The sequence below is a fragment of the Somniosus microcephalus genome, chromosome 10, assembly GCF_052327205.1.
Source record: "Somniosus microcephalus isolate GS21.2 chromosome 10, FLI_Smic_1.0, whole genome shotgun sequence".
Lineage (NCBI taxonomy): Eukaryota > Metazoa > Chordata > Chondrichthyes > Squaliformes > Somniosidae > Somniosus > Somniosus microcephalus.
This window is the reverse complement of record NC_140996.1, coordinates 126,015,253-126,037,875: the sequence shown is the minus strand read 5'-3', so window position 1 is coordinate 126,037,875 and position 22,623 is coordinate 126,015,253. Positions and strand designations below refer to the sequence as shown.

The following is a 22,623-nucleotide window of genomic DNA, read 5'->3' as shown; positions in this document are numbered from 1 at the left end:
ACGCGGGAGTCCTCCCTTTTTCTATTGGGGACTTGGCCTGGAGGGTTTTGCATGGAGCAGTCCCGTGCAATATGGTTTTAAGTCGGTTCATGGACTCCCAGGCCGCCTGCCTTTACTGCAGCCTGGAGGAGTCCGTGTTCCACGTATATACAGAACGTGAGAGGTCGCAGCCCCTCTTCCATTATTTGAAGGGGCTGCTCCTCGATTTTTGGCTGCACTTCAGTCCCATGCTCCTGATCTTTGGTGACCTGGTGCGGAGGGGAGTGGGCCGATCGGAGGACCTCCTCGTTGGACTGCTCCTGGGCCTGGCCAAAGTTGCCATTAACTGGTCCAGGCAGCGGGCGGTTGAGGGGAACGTTCGACCCGACTGCCTGCCTCTCTTCTGTGGCCATGTTCGCGCCCGGGTGGCCCTGGAGATGGAGCATGCGGTGTCTGCCAGCACGCTTGAGCCCTTCCGCGACCGGTGGACACCATGGGGACTGGAGTGCATCATCACCTCGGCCAATGAAATTTTAATTTAATTTGTTAAGTTTTATTTAAAGTTTTATTAGTTACAGTTTATTTGTTTATGTACCCATCAAAAGAGTACACTGGAGTGTCAGCCTAGCTTTATGAACCCACAACCTTCTGACTCAGAGGAGAATGTGCTACCAACTGAGTCACAGCTGACACTTATATAGTGTAGATTCATCTGCTTCTATGTACTGAGGCCCCAGTCACCTCACCCTTGTAGCACCATACTTCACCTTTGCGGAACCAGTGCACCTGTCTCCCATGTGCTACCTTTCACTTGCAGTAACTAAAGGAATGACTGACAGCACCAGGAGCCAATGAGACGGCGCTGCGGCCTGCCCTGAGGCCGGTCACCACCAATTACTGCCTCACTCTCCCCAGTCCAGCCTAATCTCAGTGCACAACTCCCGCGAGCGAAAGCAGTACTTTGCAGACACCGCTTCAGGTCAAATTCGTGCACGAGTTTTTTTTTTGAGTCAAACATATTTATTTAAATATGATAGTACTTGTTACAACTCATCAATTACATAATAAATCCATTACATTAATTAGCCGCAATAAAACAAAGCCTTAAAACCAGCTTTAGGGATAACAGTATAAATGCAGTGGTAAATTTTACAGATAAATCAATAATATTAACAGTACAGGTAACCATAGTAAAAAACAATTTTACGCCATTCCTATTGGCAATCTAGTGACTCCTCATTTTTACTTGGTATTATCTAACCATAGTCCTTTTACACGGTCTTCAGCTTTTCCACGGAAAAATGAGAGTTTTGTTTTCTTGGAGTCTTTTTAAAACCAAATGAACCCGAACATGCAAGAAAGTAGTGACTCGTGTAAACATTCATAGACCCGCCTTTTTGGGTAATGATGTCAAAGGCTAATCTTTTGAGTAGCGAAAACAGCTTAAATGATGCAAGTGAACCAATTTAGAGCAAGAACAAGCGACTAAACGATGATCATAATCATCATAATCATAATCATAATCAACTTTATTGTCATTGTTAGTGCACAAGTGCAGTACAACGAAATGTAGGCTTGCATAAATATAAATATAAAACATAAATAACAACAGAAAATGCTGGAAATATACTTTACTATATGTGATGTATATCATTATACACTAATTATATATGACATAATTCTCATTTAACAGCTTGATGTTTTGACTTGCTGGCACTGTCTTGAAGGACTACATTTCCCGTGACGCCGAGACGAGCCTTCCATTGGAGAGAGTGCGAGCACTGGGAGCGGGCTGGCAATGAGTGGCAGGAGCCGAGAGCCGGCGAGGAACGCGTTGCGCTGCCGCTCGCTCGCTCGCTCGGCACCGACTGATCCCACAGCCTCGACTGGCCGGCGAGCAGGTCAGTGAGAGTCCCGCCTCTGCTCTCCCCCCCGATGATGTCTGAGGTGGATGAAAAGGTATTTCGCTGCAGCAGAAATATGAATCGCTGTTCCGTCGAAGTTGTTTAAAGAGGAACTAACGCGTGTGAAGTGTTTCAGTGGGCCGGTGAAAACTCTGATGGTTACTGGCAAGTGCAGTGAACTCTGTTCCAACACTGAACCGGAGTGCGCGGCGCACAGGCTGTGAATGGTTGCTTTCAGCCAGGTTTTAATGAATTTGTGGGGGGTGTCATTCGTGTGAAGTAGAAAAAACGCAGAGGCTGCTTTCTTTTAAACTGATTCTTGGTGTTTCCCCCCTTTGGAAATCTGGTAAGGAGGCATCTCATTGATTCCGACACATTTATCTGTTGTTGCTTTTATGTGGCAAAGGATCTGGTGAAATAGATTGACTAAAGTTAGGCAACAAGTTTTTCACATACTGAATGTCACGCTGTTCACCTGGCGCGGTTTCAAATATGCTTGACGGTTGACATTTTTGATCGTGATCACACCCTGCAGAATGAGTGGACCTTCCTTCCTACTGATCAAACGTAACGAGTAATGGCCTTCAAGACTACATAGTAACCGTTAGATTTTCACATCAGTTGTATCTTATTTGCTGCTATTTTCTGCGGAAGCCAAAGCGTTTTCCAAGTGAACGATATAATCAACCCTATTTCTCTAGGTCAAGGCAACTTCCGAGCATAATGAAGGGCCATAAGGGAGTAATAGTGCCCTCGGTATGAATAGGTCGCACACCTGATGACCTTAGTCTGCTTAGTTTAGTTTCATGAATTATATGCTATTGAAATAACAACAGAAATTGCTGGAAACACTCAGCAGGTCAGGCAGCATCGAGGAGAGAGAAACCGAGTTAACGTTTCGGGTCGATGACCCTTCGTCAGAACTGGAAAAGGTATATGCTAATTTGCTTTGATATACATCCAGAAGCACTTTAATTGGCGCAGCAGTAGCTGTAAAAATGCACTTACTCTTGCAGCAACCCGGATTACAAGGTACCTTTGTTTTTGAATGTGTGCTAATGATGTCATTGCAGCTAGGGTAATGTATTAGAAATACAATCTTTTTATTTTCACTATTGATATGTTAATAGGGTGAGATGAAGTACGATAGGAAGAGGCTTGTGTAGAGCATAAACACTGGTATAGGTCTGTTGTTGTGCTGTAGATGCTATATTATTATGTATATACTGTTTTGCTATTCACATTTTATAATAGTTTCACATTTGCAGCTAATTCTCCAATAATAGTGTAAATAGAGAGGAGTTAACTATCTTGGCCTTAGTTTGAAAAGATCAGAGAACTTACATTGGGCCTTTCATAACCTCAGCACATCACAGCCTATTTTGAAGTGTCATTGTTGTAATGTAGGGAAAAGTGACCGCCTAATTGTGCACAGCAAGGTTCCACAAATTGGAACTAGATAGATGATCAGATAATCTATTTTTATTTTAGTGATGTAGTTTGAGGAATAAATGTTGGCTAGGACACCAGAAGAACTCCCCTGCTCTTCACTAAATAGTACCATGGGATATTTTATGTCCACCTGAGCGGGCAGATGGGTCTTGGTTTAATGTTTCATCTGAAAGACAGCACCAACGACAGTGCAACATTCCCTTCGTATTGCATTGAAGCGTCAGCCTAGATTACATGCTCAAGTCTCTGGTGTGGGGCTTGAACCCACAGTCCTCTGACTCAGAGGTGAGAGTGCTACCACTGAGTGAAGGCTGAAACTTGAAGTAAATCTTGTACCTCTAAAGATATTGAAGTTATGTGTGTATAATGGTATTTGTAGTATGTTGGCATAAAAACAATGCAAATTTCTTGTTTAATACCCAAAATAAAACTATGTATGCGTTGGATTGCTAACCTTGCATGTTGTTCATATTGGTGGCCAAGCTGTCAGTGTAGATATTCTCCAAATCAGTCCAAAAAAAGTAACACCACTTTAAGAATAGGGGTTCAAACAAAGGCAGTGTATTGTAAATTTGTATGTGGATGTAATGGTAAATTAGCCTTCAATACCACTGTATTGACATCTTGTGAATGCATCAGTGTTGTGGGTATACCTTGCTAAGACCTAGTACTGTAGTCTAAATGAGCAAGCATGCTGTCAAATCCAATATTGTAGATTTAAATACTGATCCTGGATTAAGACACCAGGACTCTTATCAACAGTTATTACAGCTTAATGCATGAACTGAATTTGTGAAGAGTTGAGGATGATGCTGGATTTATATTACAGTGCTGCCACTGGTTATAGTGCTGTGATGTAAGTAATATGCACTGGTGGCGCAGAGTATCCCCTTCAAAGTGTTTTCTTTTTACTGATCATAAAGGCCCGTATTTTCCGATCGGAGGCTTCCTGCGTGCGGAGGCCTCCAATCTGGAAAAAATCTACACCCTTACCTGAGGGTTCCTGAGGTCCGGCCATTTCCGATCCTGGGCCTCTGCTGTACGAAATGCACAGGGCCCACGTATCCCAGGGGCGCAGGCGGTTCGCAAGCGTCCCTGGGATCACGTGGGCCATGGGAAACCAATGAAAGAAGGGAATCTCCCTTCATACTTCTGACAGCTTAGACCTGTCAAAAGTATGAATGGAGATCACTCCAAAAACACATCAAATCATTAAATAAATGTAAAAAAAAAAATCACGTTTTTTTAATTAGTTAAAATTACATTAAATTCATATTTTAAACATTTAATTTATTGAAAAAAAATTAAGTTTCTTACGGGGCTAAAAATAAACATCTTTTTAAAAAGTATTTAAAAATTATAAATGAGTGGAAATTTTTTAAAAACTTTTTAAAACTCTTATGCTGGTAAAAGCAGGCCTTATGCCTGCTTTTACCAGGCGTAAGATTTTTAGGAGAGGTTCTGCAGAAAGCGGAACACGCCACCCGCAGAGGCCCTCCTCCAGGGCAGGCGTGCGATCTGTCAAGAGGATTTGCTTCGCATGCCTGAAACCGGCACTTGCGACGTCTCTACGGGTGTGTACACAGCTCATACACACCCGTAGGGATCGGAAAATATGGGCGAATGTTGAAAACACCACCGTTCTCAGCAAACCATAAATGGATGTTGCAAGTGGATAGGACACCACAGGCTTTAGCCATGGGAAGTCTGAATGCTCTAGTTTTGTATAGCTACCCTGTTAGGACCATCCTGGGCCAATGGAAGTGGTCCATAGCCAAGGATTGAAGTCCTAAATGCAAATTTTTAACAATTACACTGGCATTATTTCCTTATCACCATTGGTGCTCTGAGATCTGTCCTCCTCTAAAACTACTAAAAACAGTTCTATAGTATAAAAGCAGCACAAATACGGAATATTTGTTTGGGACTAAACTGATTGTGATCTTGGTGTGTATGTGTAAATGTAATGGGAATGCCTGAAGTTAATTTAGTCTGCTTTGCCTACCTAATCACGGTGACTGTTTCAAAAGTAATTAATTGTGTGAAGCACTTTGAGGTGTTTTGACATGAAAGGGCAATGCAACTGCAAATATTATTGACCAAATTTAGATCAGTGAAAACCATCTGTAAAAGGAAGTGATTTGAATCAGCTTGGTTGATACTTTGGCCTTAAATCTGACCTAAGTTTGTTACTCTAAAGTCCTAAACTTTTGTTGCAAATGAAGATGGTAATTTGTGGTCTAGGGTCAATTCTGACAAGTGTTAACATTGAGCAGTAACCTGGCAATGGACTTGCTACCAAAACTCCTATTACTATTCTCCGCTTCTTAGTTGTTTTACAACTATAAAAGATAAAAATGTCTGTGCCAGAAAATATATTTGACATAACTGTTAAATAAAGGAGAAACTGGGTCAGGACGGTGGGGTCCTGTGGCCTTTTTAGTGAAGTAGACCACTTGTTTAAATGGGGAGCTGCAAAAGAACTGGCAGTATTGAATTAAAATGCTAAACATGAATTTTGGAACCTGATCTCAGCATAAACTTACAAATATAAAGCGTATTGATGCTGATCTCCCAGGTTGTTTTTTGGCAGTACTGAGAACGAACATTGCTACTGGCTGGGGATGGTATGGGATGAAAGCACCTTTCTGCAGAGTTTGGAATATTAAAACAATTATTCATCTAAAGAGGAAAAATGCATAGCATACAACTTCTAAACAAGCTGTTGATTTGTCTGAAATCAGACCATGTTTTGTGACACCAGTGGTAGGAAGTGGACATGTTTGATGGGGCTCTTCTTTGAGATTGAGAGAAATAGTGGACTGAGAACTAGGGCCAGTGCCAGTTTGGCGCTATCTGACATTACTGAAGCACAGATGCCCCCCTGAAGGTGCAGTAGATTTATCTTGCACAAGACGTTCAGACGAGGAAGATCCCAGGTTGGATTCCTGTTCTTTGATCACTTAGCATAGCTGGGGCAGTAGCAGCTCCCCTGGCTTAGAGAGGAGAAAATTAGTCAGGGTTCCTGTTCCTCATTACTAGCCAGAAACTTCTGCTGAAAGGGGTGGGTGTGTGTGTGTGTGTATCAATTAAGGACAGAATCTGGCTTTGCTGTAATGCTCTCATGGTCATTCACTATCCTGGCTTACATATGAATAATGGCCCACTTGGCTGTGGTACTGCAGGTTGCCTGACAGTCATAGAATTATATCTCCAGTAAGAAGTTAACATCTTCAGGAGTGGATAAGAGAACATTACTGGAGTGTGCTTGCTTGCCTCTTCACACCACCTATATTATCTGCAAACCTCCTGAATAAAGTTCTTTAAACATGATTTTTTTTTAAATAGTCATCTTTTCAACCAATCGTATCACTGATTAAAATTCAAAATACTTTGTACTTTTTTGGGAGTTCTGATTATTGGAAGTGTATTCTATTGAACCATCCTAACTCAATGCCAGTGTCTCTTATTGCTACTTTTATAATGCAAGATTGCTTGCAACAACAGAAGGACTATTGCAGGCAGTCCTGCAGTAGAACCTGATGTGCCATCAATAACTCAAAGACAAGAAGCTAAAGGATTCAACTGAAGGCTTTTAATCGCTAAGAACATTGCACGTCATTCCACATCGGATTCGTCTGGCAGAATGACTCATACAGCTCTTGAGACCTTTATATGACAAAAGACAGGGGCGGAGCCAATACACACAATAGGGGAAAAGGGGGCGGTACACACAATACAATGCAGGTAAAACACAGGGGCTGATGAAGACATATATTTCATCACATTCACCCCTTCTACAGATTTAGTCTGTCCGGGGGTGTGATAGTCCTTCCTGAACGTCGCAACAGTACCTCGGGTTCCGACCGGGAGTCCGTGGTGCCCTCCTGGGCATACCCATGTGCTGGGGGTGTTGCAGGTACTTCTGGGGGTGGTGAGGATGCCTCTGGGAATGGTGGAGGTTCTTCTGGGGGTGGTGAGGATGGGTCGCCGTCGCTTCCTGCCGAGGCGAGGTCCTTTATGGACACGGTGTCCTCACGCCCGTCGGCGTGCTTGACGTACGCGTACTGTGGGTTTGCGTGGAGTAGGTGTACTGCCTCCACGAGGGGATCCATTTTGTGGCCCCTCACATGCTTCCGTAATAGGACTGTCCCTGGGGTGGAGAGCCACGAAGGTAGGGACACTCCCGAGGTTGATTTGCGGGGAAAAACAAACATCTTCTCGTGAGGAGTGGCGTTAGTAGCAGTACACAGTAGCGACCTTATCGAGTGGAGTGCGTCTGGGAGGACCTCTTGCCAGCGGGAGGTAGGGAGGTCTTTAGACCTTAGTGCTAAGGTGACCGCCTTCCACACCGTCGCGTTCTCCCTCTCCACTTGCCCATTACCCCGGGGGTTATAACTAGTGGTCCGACTCGTGGCTATCCCCTTCGACAGCAGGTATTGGCGCAGTTCGTCGCTCATGAACGACGCCCCCGTCAGTGTGGATGTAGTTCGGCATGCCGAACGTGCAAAACAGGCTGCCGAGGCACTTGATGACCGTGGCACTGGTCATGTCTGGGCAGGGGTAGGCGAATGGGAAGCGGGAGTACTCATCCACAATGTTGAGAAAGTACACATTGCGGTCGGTGGAGGGGAGTGGTCCCTTGAAATCTAAGCTCAGGCGCTCGAATGGCCGTGTAGCTTTGATCAGGTGGGCTCGGTCGGGCCTGTAAAAACGGGGCTTGCATTCCGCACAGGTGCGGCAGTCCCTGGTCATAGACCGGACCTCCTCGATGGAATAGGGCAGGTTACGGGATTTTATAAAGTGAAATAGCCGGGTGACCCCGGGGTGGCAGAGGCCATTGTGGAGGCCCTGTAGCCTGTCCCCCTGGATGCTGGCACACATCCCTCGTGATAGGGCGTCGGGGGATTCGTTGAGGGCCCCCGGCCTATATATTATGTTGCACTCAAACGTGGAGAGTTCGATCCGCCACCTGAGAATTTTGTCATTCTTGATCTTCCCCCTCTGTTTGTTGTTAAACATGAAGGCTACCGACCGCTGGTCGGTAAGCAGGGTGAAGTGTTTGCCGGCTAGGTAGTGCCTCCAGTGCCGCACTGCCTCCACTGTGGCCTGGGCCTCCTTCTCTACCGAGGAGTGCCTGATCTCGGGCCCTTGGAGGGTTCTTGAGAAAAAGGCTACGGGCCGCCCATCCTGGTTGAGGGTGGCTGCTAAAGCGAAGTCGGACGCATCGCTTTCGACCTGGAAAGGGATGTTTTCGCCCACTGCCCGCAGCGCGGCCTTCTCAATGTCGTGTTTAATGCTGTTGAAGGCGGCGTGGGCCGCGGCCGTGAGCGGGAAGGACGTTGATTTCAGGAGGGGACGGGCCTTGTCGGAATAATTGGGGACCCATTGGGCGTAATAGGAGAAAAACCCCAGGCACCTTTTCAGGGCCTTGGGAGTGTTTGGTAGGGGTAGCTCCCGTAGGGGGCGCAATTGGTCGGGGTCCGGACCGATTTCCCCGTTTTCCACCATGCAGCCCAGGATACAGAGGCGCGTGGTGCTAAAGACACACTTATCCTCGTTGTAGGTGAGATTGAGTCTGAGGGCGGTTTTCAGAAATCTCGCGAGGTTCGAGTCGTGGTCTTGCTGGTCGTGGCCGCAGATGGTGACGTTGTCTAGGTATGGATAGGTGGCTGTTAACTGGTTCTCATCGACCATGCGGTCCATCTCCCGCTGGAAGACCGAGACCCCATTCGTTACCCCAAAGGGGACTCTGAGGAAGTGGTAGAGGCGTCCGTTCGCCTCGAAGGCAGTGTATGGACGGTCCTCCGGCCTAATGGGGAGCTGGTGGTATGCCGATTTTAGGTCGATGGTGGAAAACACCCGGTATTGCGCAATTTGGTTAACCATATCCGCTATGCGGGGCAGAGGGTAGGCGTCTAGCTGGGTGTATAGATTAACCGTCTGGCTATAATCTATCACCATCCGCTTCTTTTCGCTACCCTTAACTACTACTACCTGGGTGCGCCACGGGCTGGTACTGCATTCGATGATATCCTCCTGCTTGAGTCTTTCTACTTCAGACGCAATGAACCATCTGTCCTCCCAGCTGTACCGCCTACTCTTGGTCGCTATGGGTTGACAGTTGGGTGCGAGGTTGGCGAACAGAGAGGGCTGCTTGACCTTCAGGGTAGCCAGACCGCACACTGTGAGGGGCGGCTGGGGCCCACCGTAGGTAAGCGTGATACTTCGGTGGTGGCACTGGAAGTCCAGACCCAAGATCACGCTCACACAGAGATCTGGCATTATCAACAGTTTAAAATCTCTGTAATCAATGCCTTTTACCGACAACATAACCGCGCAGAAACCTGTAATTTTTGAGGTATGAGTCTTATCAGCCATGGCGATTTTGCCCTGTGTAGGGACTATCGTTAGTGAAAGTCGTTTTACCAGGCTAGGATGAATAAAGCTTTCGGTGCTCCCGCAGTCAATCAAGCATTTAACCTTGTTCCCGTTTACCTCTATGTCCATCATCGATCTAGACAACGGATGCGGCCTGGATTGATCCACTGTGATTGAGGCCACCAGTGGGTCCTGGGGGTCCGTGTAGTCGGGACAAGATGGTGGACTCCATGAGGGTGGACAAGATGGCGTCCAAGATGGCCGCCCCCATGGCGCGCACGCGGCGGTGGCGGAGTTGGAGGCGGGGTTCCCTCTGCAGACTTTACTGAAATGTCCTTCCTTCCCGCATTTAAAACAGGTGGTGCCCTTCGCTGGGCACAAATGCCTGGAGTGTTTGTCCTGGCCGCAGAAGTAGCATTTCGGGCCCCGATGCATCGCGGCAGTAGTGGGGCTCCTGGGTGGAGGCTGGGGCTCCGACGGTGCTGGGCTGGCCTGAGACCTAGGAGGTGAAGATGGCTTCCAAGATGGCGGCCCCCACGGCGCGCACGAGGCGGAGTGGGCCGCGTGGCCTGAGGAACAGGATTCAGAGTTCCTCTGGGCCATATCCAGCGATCGCGCTATGCCCATAGCCTGTTTTAAGTCCAGTCCCTCCTTTTCAAACAGTTTCTGCCGAATGTAATTTGAACTGAGGCCCGCAATAAAGGAGTCTCGGATCAGCTCCTCCGTGTACACGGTGGTAGACATGGCCTTACAGTTACAGTCTCTGCCCAGTACTTTTAGGCTTAGCATGAAGTCCTCTAGTGACTCACCATGCCGCTGCGTGCGAGTAGTCAGAAGATGCCTGGCGTACACCTCGTTTATTGGCCGCGCGTAGTGGGCCTTCAGAATGGTGCAGGCATCCTCATAGCTGGTGGCATCTCGGATGAGAGGGGAGACCCGATGACTCACCCGGTTTCGCAGGATTCCCAGTTTCACGTCTCCGGTGGCAGTCGCGGCTGCTATGGCGGTGGCTGAGGTTTCGATGAAAAATTCGAAGCATTGGAACCAGTGTCCGAACTGTGTGGCTGCGTCTGTGGCATGGGGGTCCAGATCCAAGCGCTCTGGTTTCAGGAGTCGATCCATCTTGGTGTTTTAGCGACTAAAATTGATGTGCCATCAATAACTCAAAGACAAGAAGTTAAAGGATTCAACTGAAGGCTTTTAATCACTAAGAACATTGCACGTCATTCCACATCGGATTCGTCTGGCAGAATGACTCATACAGCTCTTGAGACCTTTATATGACAAAAGACAGGGGCAGAGCCAATACACACAATAGGGGAAAAGGGGGCGGTACACACAATACAATGCAGGTAAAACAGGGGCTGATGAAGACATATATTTCATCACAGAACCAACAGAATGTTCTTGCAGTTAATGATGACGACAAATCTCCTAGAACAGAGTTTTCACTCACTGCTTCCAACTGATGTTGGTGGCAGTAAATATGCACAAACAGGTGCTGGTGTCATTTTGGTAGAGTCAGCCACTTTAAGGTCAGAGTCTGGCCCCTGCTACCTATAAAGGCCAGCAGTATGATGTCATGGAAGCTTGACAGCTACACTGGGAAAGTTGTGAAATTGTGTATGTATAAATCTCTCTCATTTGAAATGTCCTATTGTTGTTGAACCTGCCCCGCAATGTAAAGTGGAACGGTTTGTCACAATAGAATCCGTAATATAAAAAAGCTATTAGTACTCATCGTCAAACAGGTTTCATACTTTTAAACTGCTAGTTAGAACATGCACGATGCTACAAAGTGGTTAAGATGTTTGATTCCTTCACTTTATTGAGCTCCTCAGCTGAGCGCTCACTTGCGGTGTTCTGAGGGGAAAGTAAAACTCCATTGCCTATGCAACTCTAGGAATTCCCCATCATGAAAATCAGTCCAAAAGCCACTCTGGATGTTCCATTGCAATTTCTTGCACCGGCAGATACCTTGGAACTCTCATCGGTCGTCTTGACTTTAGTCAATACATGGTATATAGGGAGAATAGGGATTGAAAACTACTAGCTAGAAGCAGTCAGAAAACAGCCATTTTGCATAACGTTTCCTCTTGGTGTGACGCTGAAGCTCTGCTCTGGGGAATCCATTAATGGGGACTGCAACTTCCGAGGATGCACTGTCGGCAATAATGATATCACTGAAGTGAAAAACCGTAAAGTCACTGAAGTGGGGGACTGAACACAAAATGTTCAGTGTTGCGGCAGCTGCTCCTTGCTACTTGTTATCTGGTTTAAAACTTCAAACAAACAACTAAGGGATTAGTGAAAGATTAAGTGTGTAGGTATTATACGTTTAACTATTTAGGCTCATGTGACAATTCAGCAGCATCTTTAAAGATATATGGAACCTATTACTAAAATAAACTTAAACGGTTAGCATTTTGACATTGTTTAAAATATATATGTAGTATTTTGTAGCCCTTTTTATTCCTGTTTCCACTGCATCTGCTGTACTGGTGTTTTTGTGACGTAACATGAATGGGCAGCTACAGTTACACTACCTATTCACATGGCTATGCATGTGCACTCATGGCAACTTGTACCTCTGCTCGCTGCTATCAGACTGGATAGTTTCTATTGAGTTTAAGCTTCAGCTCAACATCAGAAAGTCTACAGGACTCCTTTCTAACCCAATATGTAAAAAGCCTAACAAGGGAGAATTTGCTATTGGATCTAGTTATGGGGAATGAGCCAGAGCAGATAAGAGAAGTAAAAGTAGGGGAACATATAGGCAGTAGTGACCATGATATAATATGCTTTAAGATGATAATTGAGAATGACATAAGAATGACAAAAACCAGGTTAATAGATTGGAGAAAAGCTAATTTTGAAGGGCTGAGAATAGAACTTGGGAAGATAAATTGGGCAACAATATTGGCAAACAACAATGTAGAACGACAATGGGAAACACTTAAAACGGTGTTCAACAGAGTGCAGGAAAAATATATTCCGCTAAAAGGAAAGAACAAACTAAACACTAATGAGACTCCATGGATGAATAAAGACATAAGGAAACAAATTGAGGGTAAAGAAAGAGACATGCATTAAGTACATAGACAGCAGAGGAGTGCATGATAAGAGAGAATACAAAGGGATTAGGAGAGAAGTCAAAAAAACAATTAGGAAAGTAAAGAGGAACTATGAAATTAAATTATCAAAGAACATAAAACAAAATAGTAAAATATTTTACAGGCACATCAATAAAAAAAGGAAGGTTGGGATGGGAATAGGGCCACTAAGGGATAGTCAGGACAATACCACAGGCAGTGATAGGGAGATGGGAGAAATATTAAATAATTATTTTGCTTCGGTATTTACCAGGGAGATAGAACAGGTGGACATGACGTTGGATGATGAGATGAGTAATGAGATAGTACATTTAAGATTAAAAAAAGGGATATCTATATATATAAATCGGTCGATCTGTCTGTCCTTCTGTCCTTCTGTCTGTCTGCACGTGTGCGTCTGGGCGGCTATGCGCTCGAAAGTTATAGAGCGTACCTACGCGTGCGTTACCTCAAAAGAAAGCTTACCTTTCCCAAACGGTCATAAGCGTATTTACGTTTTGGCCGGACAAAAATCGCGCCCGCGGTATCCGAAAAACCTTCAACATTCCGCTCATTAGCATCTCATTATCCGCTCATTAGCGACAGAGTGACCTCGAGGTCGACCAATCGTACGCCGGCTTGCTGCCGCGTGCGGCCGGGCCCTCCTACGGTCGAGTGACGGGACGATTGACCAATCCTACGCTTTGATCACCTGACGGTCGACCAATCGGTGCGTGTGTGGGCGGGCCTTATCGTTCTGAACCGAGGTGAGTAGCCGCCATCTTGCTTCCATTCTTTTTCCTGCTTTCTGCGTCTTTCTGTTCAAATATACATTTCCAGCAAAATAAAATTGAATTTATTAAAAAAAAATTTAAAAATCACTCATTTGTAAATATTTTCTCTAACCTGAAGATTCTTTTTCCTACCTTTCCCCGTTTTTTTCTTAGGCCTGAAAGCCTGGGCCTTTCTTGCCCAGCCAGGCCCGAGCTAGGTAATTGGGCTTCTGCTAAGCTCCTCACCCACCCCCCCCATGTCACGTTACCCGGGGCAACGGCGTCAGCCACGAGGGTCAGGGTGCGCGCGCAGCAGGAGCAGGTGAGACGCGGCGTCTCTCTCTATTCTGCGCTCGGCTCGGGCGGGGCTCTCGAGAGTGCGGATCTCGGCCTTGGTGAGCGGGGCTCTCGGGAGTGCGGGGCGGGGCGGCTGGGGCTTGGAGAGCGGGGCTCTCGGCCGGGGGGTGCGGGGCTCGGAGAGCGGGGCTCTCGGGAGTGCGGGGCGGGCTCGGAGAGCGGGGCGGGGCGGCTGGGGCTTCGAGAGCGGGGCTCTCGGGAGTGCGGGGCGGGGCGGCGCGGCAGGGTTACCCCGGTAACCGGTCGTGGCCGTGGCCGTCTCTCAACCTCAAGCCCTCCCTTCCTCCCTCCCCCTCCCCCCTTCCCCTCCCCCTCCCCCCTTCCCCTCCCCCTCCCCCTCCTTCCCCTCTCCCCTCCCCCCTCCCTCCCTTCCCCCCTGCCCCCACTTCCCCCCCCGCCCCCCCTTCCCCCCTGCCCTCCCTTCCCCCCCCGCCCTCCCTTCCCCCCCCACCTCCCTTCCCCCCGACCTCCCTTCCCCCCCCGCCCTCCCTTCCCCCCACCCCCCTTCCCCCCCCCCCCCAGTCGCTCTCTCTCTCTCTCTTCCAACAACAACATGCCCTCGAAAAAGCCTCGGCACCGCCGGGCACTTCAGCTAGTATTAAATAAACTAATCAAACTCAAAGAGGATAAAACCCCTGGGTTGCATCCATGCATTTTAAAAGCATCTAGGGAAGAGACAGCAGAGGCATTACTATGCATCTATCTATATATATATCTATCTATCTATCTATCTATCTATCTATCTATCTATCTATCTATCTTCTATATATATATAAAAGGATACATCTGTCTGTCTGTCTATCTGTCTGTCCTTCGGTGTGTGTCTGTCTGGCTATACACTCTAAAGTTATAGAGCGTACCTACACGTGCGTTACATCAAAAGAAAGCTTACGATTCCAAAACGGTCATAAGCGTATTTACGTTTCGGCCAGGCAAAAATTGCGCCCGCGGTATCCAAAATAACATTCAAAATTCCGCTCATTAGCATCTCTTTATCCGCTCATTAGCAATAGAGCGAGGTCGACCAATCGTACGCCGGGTTCCTGGCACGTGCGGGTGGGCCCTCCTACAGTCGAGTGACGGGACGATTGACCAATCCTACGCTTCGGTGACCTGACGGTCGACCAATCGGTGCGTGTGTGGGCGGGCCTTATCGTTCTGAACCGAGGTGAGTCGCCGCCATCTTGATTCCAAACTTTTCATTTCTTTTTCCCGCTTTCTGCGTGTTTCTTTTCAAATCTACATTTCCAGCAAAAAAAAACGTTGCTTTTAAAAGACAAAGGCCAAGAAATTGGGTTTTGGCGCAGCCAGGGCTTTAGCGCCGGAAGTTAGTGCCGGCGCTAAGTCCCCCTGCGCGCGCCAAAAATTCAGTAGCGCCGCGCCCAAATGGCTGCCGGCGCTACTGGAGGGTTTCAGTGCCTCCCAATGGGCGCTACCTGCCCCATTGCGGCGCTGTTCCGGCGCTGCGGCGCCCGATGCGGTGCGGCAGGCTGGGGAAGTGCAGGCCTCCTCCTTCCGTTAAGGAGGAGCTGCCTGCACCCGACCGCTGGCCGTTGACGGCTGAATAAAAATGAGCCCGGCACCTCGGAGAAGTGCCGGGCTCGCGGCCCACACGCATCTGTGCCGCGGGGGGGTCTTGGAGGAGTCCGGGGAGGGAGGTGCGGGCAGGCGGCCGCCGGGGAAGCGGCCGGCCGCCGCGCGACCTTAATGCGCCGGCGCTAACTTCAGCAAGGCACCTTTTACAGAACGTTGCTTGCGGCTGCCACGGGCGAGGCGGCCGCAACTCAATTTCGGAGTTCGGGCGGGTTACCACGGCAACCGGGACGCTGCGCACACCGATGACGTCATCGGTGCCGGCGCAGCGCTACCGGTGCAACGCCGCTTTAGGGCCCCACTCAATTTTTCAAATGGCCATAACTCTGGCGCTAGTCCCTCTAGCGCCTCAAAAGCGGCGCTAAGGCTAGTGAATTTCTCGGCCAAAGGCCTAGAAATTCAGTTGGCGCCGCGCCAGGGCTTTAGCGCCGGAAATTTAGCACCGGCGCTAAGTCCCCCTGCGCGCGCCAAAAATTCAGTAGCGCCACGCCCAAACGGCTGCCGACGCTACAGGAGGGTGTCAGCGCCTCGAAATGGGCGCTGACTGCCGCATTGCGGCGCAATTCCGGCGCTGCGGCACCCGATGCGGTGCGGCAGGCTGGGGAAGTGCAGGCCTCCTCCTTCAGTTAAGGAGGAGCTGCCTGCACCCGCCCGCTGGCCGTTGAAATGTTGAAAAAAATGAGCCCGGCACCTCGGAGAAGTGCCGGGCTCGCAGGCCAGACGCATCTGTTCCGCGGCGGGGGGGTGGAGGAGTCCGGGGAGGGAGGTGCAGGCAGGCGGCCGGCGGGAAAGCGGCCGGCTGCCGCGCGACCTTAATGCGCCGGCGCTAACTCGCGTAGGACTCTGCTGAAACATCGTTAGTTGCGGCTGCCACGGGCGAGGCGGCCGCAACTCAATTTCGGCGTTGGGGCCCGTCACCACGGCAACCGGGACGCTGCACACACTGATGACGTCATCGGTGCCGGCGCAACGCAACCGGTCTAACGCCGATGGCAGGGCCCCACTGAATTTACAAACCGGCCATAACTCCGGCGCTAGGCCCTCTAGCGCCTCAAATGGGGCGCTAACCCTACTGAATTTTCAGCCCAAATTGTTTTTTAAAAAAGTTAATGAATTTGTAAATCTTTTGTCTAACCTCTATAATTTTCCTACCTTTCACCGTTTTTCCAGGCCTCAAAGCCTGGGCGTCTGTTGACCAGCCACGCCCGAGCTAGGCGCCTCCCGTCACGATCGACAAAAGGCCAGCGATCGCCGCCATCTTTGTGAAGGCTGGAGGAGGCGGGCCTGAGCCGAGCGTCGCCACCGCCACCATCTTAGTAAAGGCGGGCGGGCCAGGAGTCAGCGTCCGCGTCATCTTCCGCCCGGAGCGCGACTTGAGTCCGGCCGGGTCTCACGCGGTAGGTTGCGCGGCGGCGTCTCTCTGGTCTTGAAGCCGGCTCGGGCGGGGAGCAGGGCTCGGGAAGGCGGAGCTCGGGAGAGCGGGCGGGCGGGGCTCCGGAGAGCGGGAGGCCGGTGCTCGGGAGGGCGGGGCTCGGGCTGAGCCATGTCAGTGCATGGGGCGGCACGGAGCTCCGCGGAGCCATCGGGTCTGCTAGCTCCCCCCCTCCCTTTCTCCCCCCACAACCCCCCCTCCTCTCCCCCCTCCCCTCCCCCCTCTCCCCCCCTGCTCTCCCCCCCTCCCCTCCCCCCTCTCCCCCCACACCCCCCACACCTCCCTCCCTCCCCACACCACCCCCTCCCCTCCCCATTCCTGCCTCTCCTCCCCCCATTCCTCTCCCCCTTCCCCCCTCCCACCCCCTCCCCCCCAGTCGCTCTCTCTCTTCCCCCCAGTCGCTCTCTCTCTTCCCCCCAGTCGCTCGCTCTCTCTCTCTTCCCCCCAGTCGCTCTCTCTCTCTCTTCCAACAACAACATTCCCTCAAAAATCCCCTCGGCACCGCCGGGCACTTCAGCTAGTATATCTATATATATAAACGAGTCGATCTGTCTGTCTATCTGTCTGTCTGTCCTCGGGTGTGTGTCTGTCCGGCTATGTGCTCGAAAGTTATAGAGCGTACCTACGCGCGCCTTACCTCCGAAGAAAGCTTACGCTTCCGGGACGGTCGTAAGCGTATTTACTTTTCGGTCGGACGAAAATTGTTCGCGCCTTATGCAAAAAACCTTCAAAATTAAACTCATTATCTGCTGCTTAGCATTGATTGACTGACGTCAAGGTTCGACCAATCCTGTGCCGTCACGATTGACCAATCCTACAGTACAGTCCCCTGATGGTTGGCCAATCGGTGTGTGTGTGTGGGCGGGACTAATCGTTTTCATCTCAGGGATGTGGCAGCCATTGTTTCACTGCTTCCAGCTCAAACTACTCTGCTTATCCAGCTTTGAAAAAGTTAGTATCTCTTTTAAAAATAACATAAGATTTACCAAAAAAGTTTTATAAGTACTTTCACTTTCATCTTTCAATGTATTAAAAGGTAGAAATGTTGCCCGGCAGCAGATTGACAATGACACAGAGACAGGACCCAAAAGCCTGGGACTCGATTTAAAATGTTGCCTGGCAGCAGATTCACAGAGGGACACAGAGAGGCCCCAAAGCCTCGCACTCGATTTAAACTGCCCGGCCCAAAACAGCCCTGGCAAAGCCGGGCTCCCCCAGCTAGTATATATATATAAAACGGTATGTCTCTCTGCCTGTCTTTCTGTCTCTCTGTCCGGCTATACAATCAAAGGTTATAGAGCGTACCTACACATATGTTATATCAAAAGAAAGCTCATCATTAGGGGACTCTTGTAGGCGTATTTACTTTTTGGTCGGACAAAAATTGTTCCGACGGTATCCAAAAAACGTTCAAAATTCCGCTCATTATCCGCTCATTAGCATCGAGTGACGTGAAGGTTGACCAATCGTACAGTCGAGCGACCCGACGGTCGACCAATCGCTGCGTCACGGGGGCGGGTTCATTGCGTCTGCAGGCGGGCCATCCTACAGTCGAGTGACAGGACGATTGACCAATCCTACAGTTCAGTGACCTGACAGTTGACCAATCGGTGCGTGTGTGGGCGGGCCTTATTGTTCTGAACCGAGGTGAGTGGCCGCCATCTTGATTCGAAACTGTTCATTTCTTTTTCCCGCTTTCTGCGTGTTTCTTTTCAAATCTACATTTCCAGCAAAAAAAAAGTTGCTTTTAAAACACAAAGGGCTAGATTTTCAGTATAGGCAGTTTTGGGGCGCTAACCTTAGCGCCCGCCCGAAGTTAGCGCCCGCCCCAAAGTAGCGCCCCGTTGCCGGGAATTCAGTGGCTTCGCCCTAAGAGGTTGGTGGAGCGCTAAAAGAGGCGTTCCACTACTCTCTTTAGGCGCTAAGCCGGCGGTCCAGAGGGATAGCGCCCAGGCGGGGCGCAGCACGGGTGCGGTCATTTTTGCACTGACAGCAGACCCCGTGGTGCCGACCAGCTCTTAAAGGGGGAAGGGACGAATTGGTCTGCTGCCACGCCCTGCACACTGCAGCCTTGCAAAGAGGCCTCAACACTACTGCTCAGCCCCAGGGAGTCATGGCAACGCCAGAGAAGGCCCGTCAGCGTGCCCTGCGCTTCTCAGAGGGTGATCTGGACATCATGGTCACAGCTCTGGAGGTGAGGCGCAAGATCTTGTTTCCAGACAGTGGGAGGAATCCAACCCACCACGACTACACCAAAGCCTGGAAGCAGATCGCCCAGAGGGTGACGTTCACCGGCGAGGCCCCCAGGACCCACACACAATGCCGTAAGAAATACAACGATCTGACCAGGATTGTGAGGGTGAGTAGCCTTTCCAGTCTCCTCCTCATTCTTGCATGTACACCTGACATGATGGGCAAAGGGACCTGAAAGTCCTTTTGGCCAGCCCTCAGCCAGCAGCATTGGGACAGTCATGAGCATCAAATGGCCATTCGGCACTCTACACTTTGGCCAAGCTATTCCACCATGGGAGGCAGTGGACAGTACATCAGGGCTTCACTCTGTCCAAGCTATTCCACCATGGGAGGCAGTGCTCACTACATCAGGGCTTCACTCTGTCCAAGCTATTCCACCATGGGAGGCAGTGCACACTACATCAGGGCTTCACTATGTCCAAGCTATTCCACCATGGGAGGCAGTGCACACTACATCAGGGCTTCACTCTGTCCAAGCTATTCCACCATGGGAGGCAGTGCACACTACATCAGGGCTTCACTCTGTCCAAGCTATTCCACCATGGGAGGCAGTGCACACTACATCAGGGCTTCACTCTGTCCAAGCTATTCCACCATGGGAGGCAGTGCACACTACATCAGGGCTTCACTCTGTCCAAGCTATTCCACCATGGGAGGCAGTGCACACTACATCAGGGCTTCACTCTGTCCAAGCTATTCCACCATGGGAGGCAGTGCACACTACATCAGGGCTTCACTGCGCACTTACAGCCCGTCCTTTCTCTTGCAGGCTAAAGTAGCGTTTAATCGCCAGGCCCGTGCCAGGGGTGGCCGCGCCAAGCTGCAGAAGCTCACTCGGCTGGAGGAGCGCGTGTGTGTGCTCATGGGAGCACGTGTGATTGTCCCCACAGCGTGCGGTGTATCCGACCCTCCACTGCCCGGCAATGGTAAGGACCTCGCCTTTTGGCCCTCTCGCGTCGCACTGGCCCATCCGAGCTACCTCCTTTGCCACTGTCCCACCAATGCGCTGAATCCCACCAGTCCTAACTCCCTCGCTGACGCCGTCTCCTCACTCTGAAGCTACTCTTGTGCATTCCTGCTTTCAGCTGGTGACGACCAGGACCCTGAGGCTGCCAGTGACAGCACCTCCAACCAGGAGGAGGAGGAGGAGCAAGCCGGACCTTCGGGGGAACAGTCACGTCCCGCAGGAGAGGAGGAAATGCTCGACACCTCCTCACTGGACGAGTGCCTGGAGGAACTGTCGCAGGGCAATGCAGCTTCTGGGACCAGTGGCGTCCAGCCACCCAGCAGCCGTGCGCGTGGCCCGCGGCCTTCCCCCCAAAGGGGGGAAGGATCAGAGGGGAGTGCTGCTGCTCGGCACACTCGCCGTCACCAACGCGGCAAGGGTCCCCTAGTTCGGCCCCCTCCTCCCCAGCGGGAGAGTCGCGACTCCAGTCCGGACACCTTCACTTCGGAGGAGGTGCGGAAGCTCGATCAGATGGCCGACGACTCGGACCGGCGCCACACGGAGCTCATGAGCGTGGTGGGGCGCATGCCTGAGGCCATCGAGTCGCTGGCGACCAGTGTGCGCGAGTTTGGGGCAGCAACTGCCGCGACTGGCCGCATGCTAACTGATGCCGTCAAGACCCTGGCGGATGTGATGCGCGCGCACACCAGGACCACAGGGCCACTCACTGCTGCCACACGCGCTGTCTCAGGCAGGCATCGCCAGGGCAGGCGCCGCGCTGGACCATCCCAGCAAGCCGGCCGTCGGCTGATTGCTGCGGATCCTGCAGTGCGGGCCCGGCCGAGTGCCACCGCGCCACAGCACCAGCCAGCGCATCCCAGACGCCTGCTGGCCCACATTGCGCCATCCGTCGCCGCCATTCCCCCTCTGGGCCGTCAAGGGCAAGCGGCTGCAGCTGATGGTGGCCAGGCTCAGGTGCGCCACTCAGGAGACGGCCCCTCGAGGCCCAAACGCCGTGTAGGCCGCCCCCCAGCGGCATCTGGCGGAAGGGCATCTGAGCCTCAGGCGCCTTCCCCCAGCCTCGCAGCAGCCACTGGGCAGAGCTTGCGAAGGAGCAGCAGGCAGGGCAGGGGAGGCAAAATGCTGGCCAAGGTCTCGCCCTCGCGGGCCACTCAGTAGAGGGTGTGGCCAGCTTTCCTTTAATATGGCGGTGGCCATCTTTATTTTGCCCATGGTTGTGCTTTTGGAGGGCTTTTTTTTTGCGTTAGGCCGACGTTGAGGCCCGGTTTCAATAAAGGTGGAGTGGCTCCTCCCCAGTTTGTGGGAGTGAGTCGTTTGTTGGGCTTTTTGTGGGGCCCGTTTATTGTTTTTGGGGATTCATGTGGGAAGGGCTTTTCATTTTTGTTTAATAAAAAATTATCTTTATTCATGCAGTCTCCATGGTTGTTCTTCTTAGTGTTTGTTGGCTTCGCCGGCTGAGGGCTTGCGGAGCGGCTGCATTCATCTTCCCTCATGGCCCCTGGCCATTCCCTGACAGGGGGCTTAGAAGTACCGTGTAATAAGGTGGCGTCGTGCGGCCCTTGGCCCTGGTCGCTCCCTCCTGGGAACGTACTCCTGCTCCTCCTCCTCCTCCTCCTCCTCCTCCTCATGCTCCTCCTGCTCCTCCTCCTGAGGTGCTGGTCCAACGTCAGGTGGCAGTGCCTGAGTCCTGCGGATAGCCAGGTTGTGTAGCATGCAGCAAACCACCACAAATTGGGAGACCCGGTCCGGCGAATACTGGAGAGCTCCTCCGGAGCGATCAAGGCAGCGGAACCGCTGCTTGAGGACCCCAATAGTTAGCTCGATGATGTTGCGGGTGGTTTGATGGCTCTCGTTGTAGGCCTCTTCAGCAGCGGTCCTGGGCGCGCGGAGCGGGGTCATGAGCCAGGTGCACAAAGGATAGCCTTTGTCCCCGAGTAGCCATCCTCTTGGGGGAGGCTGTGCCTGGAACATGTCATGCACAGTACTCTGCCGCAGGATAAAGGCATCGTGGCTGCTGCCTGGGAAGCTGGCATTGACTGCCATGATGCGCTGCTTGTGGTCACAGACCAGCTGCACATTCAGAGAATGGTAGCCCTTCCTGTTGCGATACTGCTCGCCATGCTCCAGAGGGGCCCGCAAAGCCACATGCGTACAGTCAATGGCGCCCTGCACCAAGGGGAATTCCCCGAGTCTGGAAAATCCCAATGCGCGCTGATGCTGGCTCTCCAGGGCCATGGGGAAGGAGATGAATTGGCTTCTCCTTCTGAACAGTGCTTCGGTCACCTGGCGGATGCAGCGATGCGCGCCGTACTGGGAGATGTTTGCTATGTCCCCAGCAGCGTATTGGAAGGAGCCGGTGGCATAGAAGTTCAATGCCACTGTCACCTTCACTTCCACCGACAGAGACGTCCTGCACCTGAGCTTTGGCCGCAGATCTCGG

General features: G+C 50.9%; 1 protein-coding gene across 3 annotated transcripts in view; it reads left to right on the top strand.

The window, feature by feature from the left end:
* Positions 1–1,782: 1,782 nt before the first annotated feature.
* Positions 1,783–22,623, top strand: part of LOC147111685 (protocadherin Fat 3-like) — a 1,117,094-nt gene continuing 1,096,253 nt past the window's right edge. For all 3 annotated transcript variants that reach the window (XM_085998792.1, XM_085998793.1, XM_085998790.1), the window contains exon 1: positions 1,783–1,938. The gene's annotated coding sequence lies outside the window, so the exon portion shown is untranslated. The remainder of the gene's footprint in view (positions 1,939–22,623) is intronic.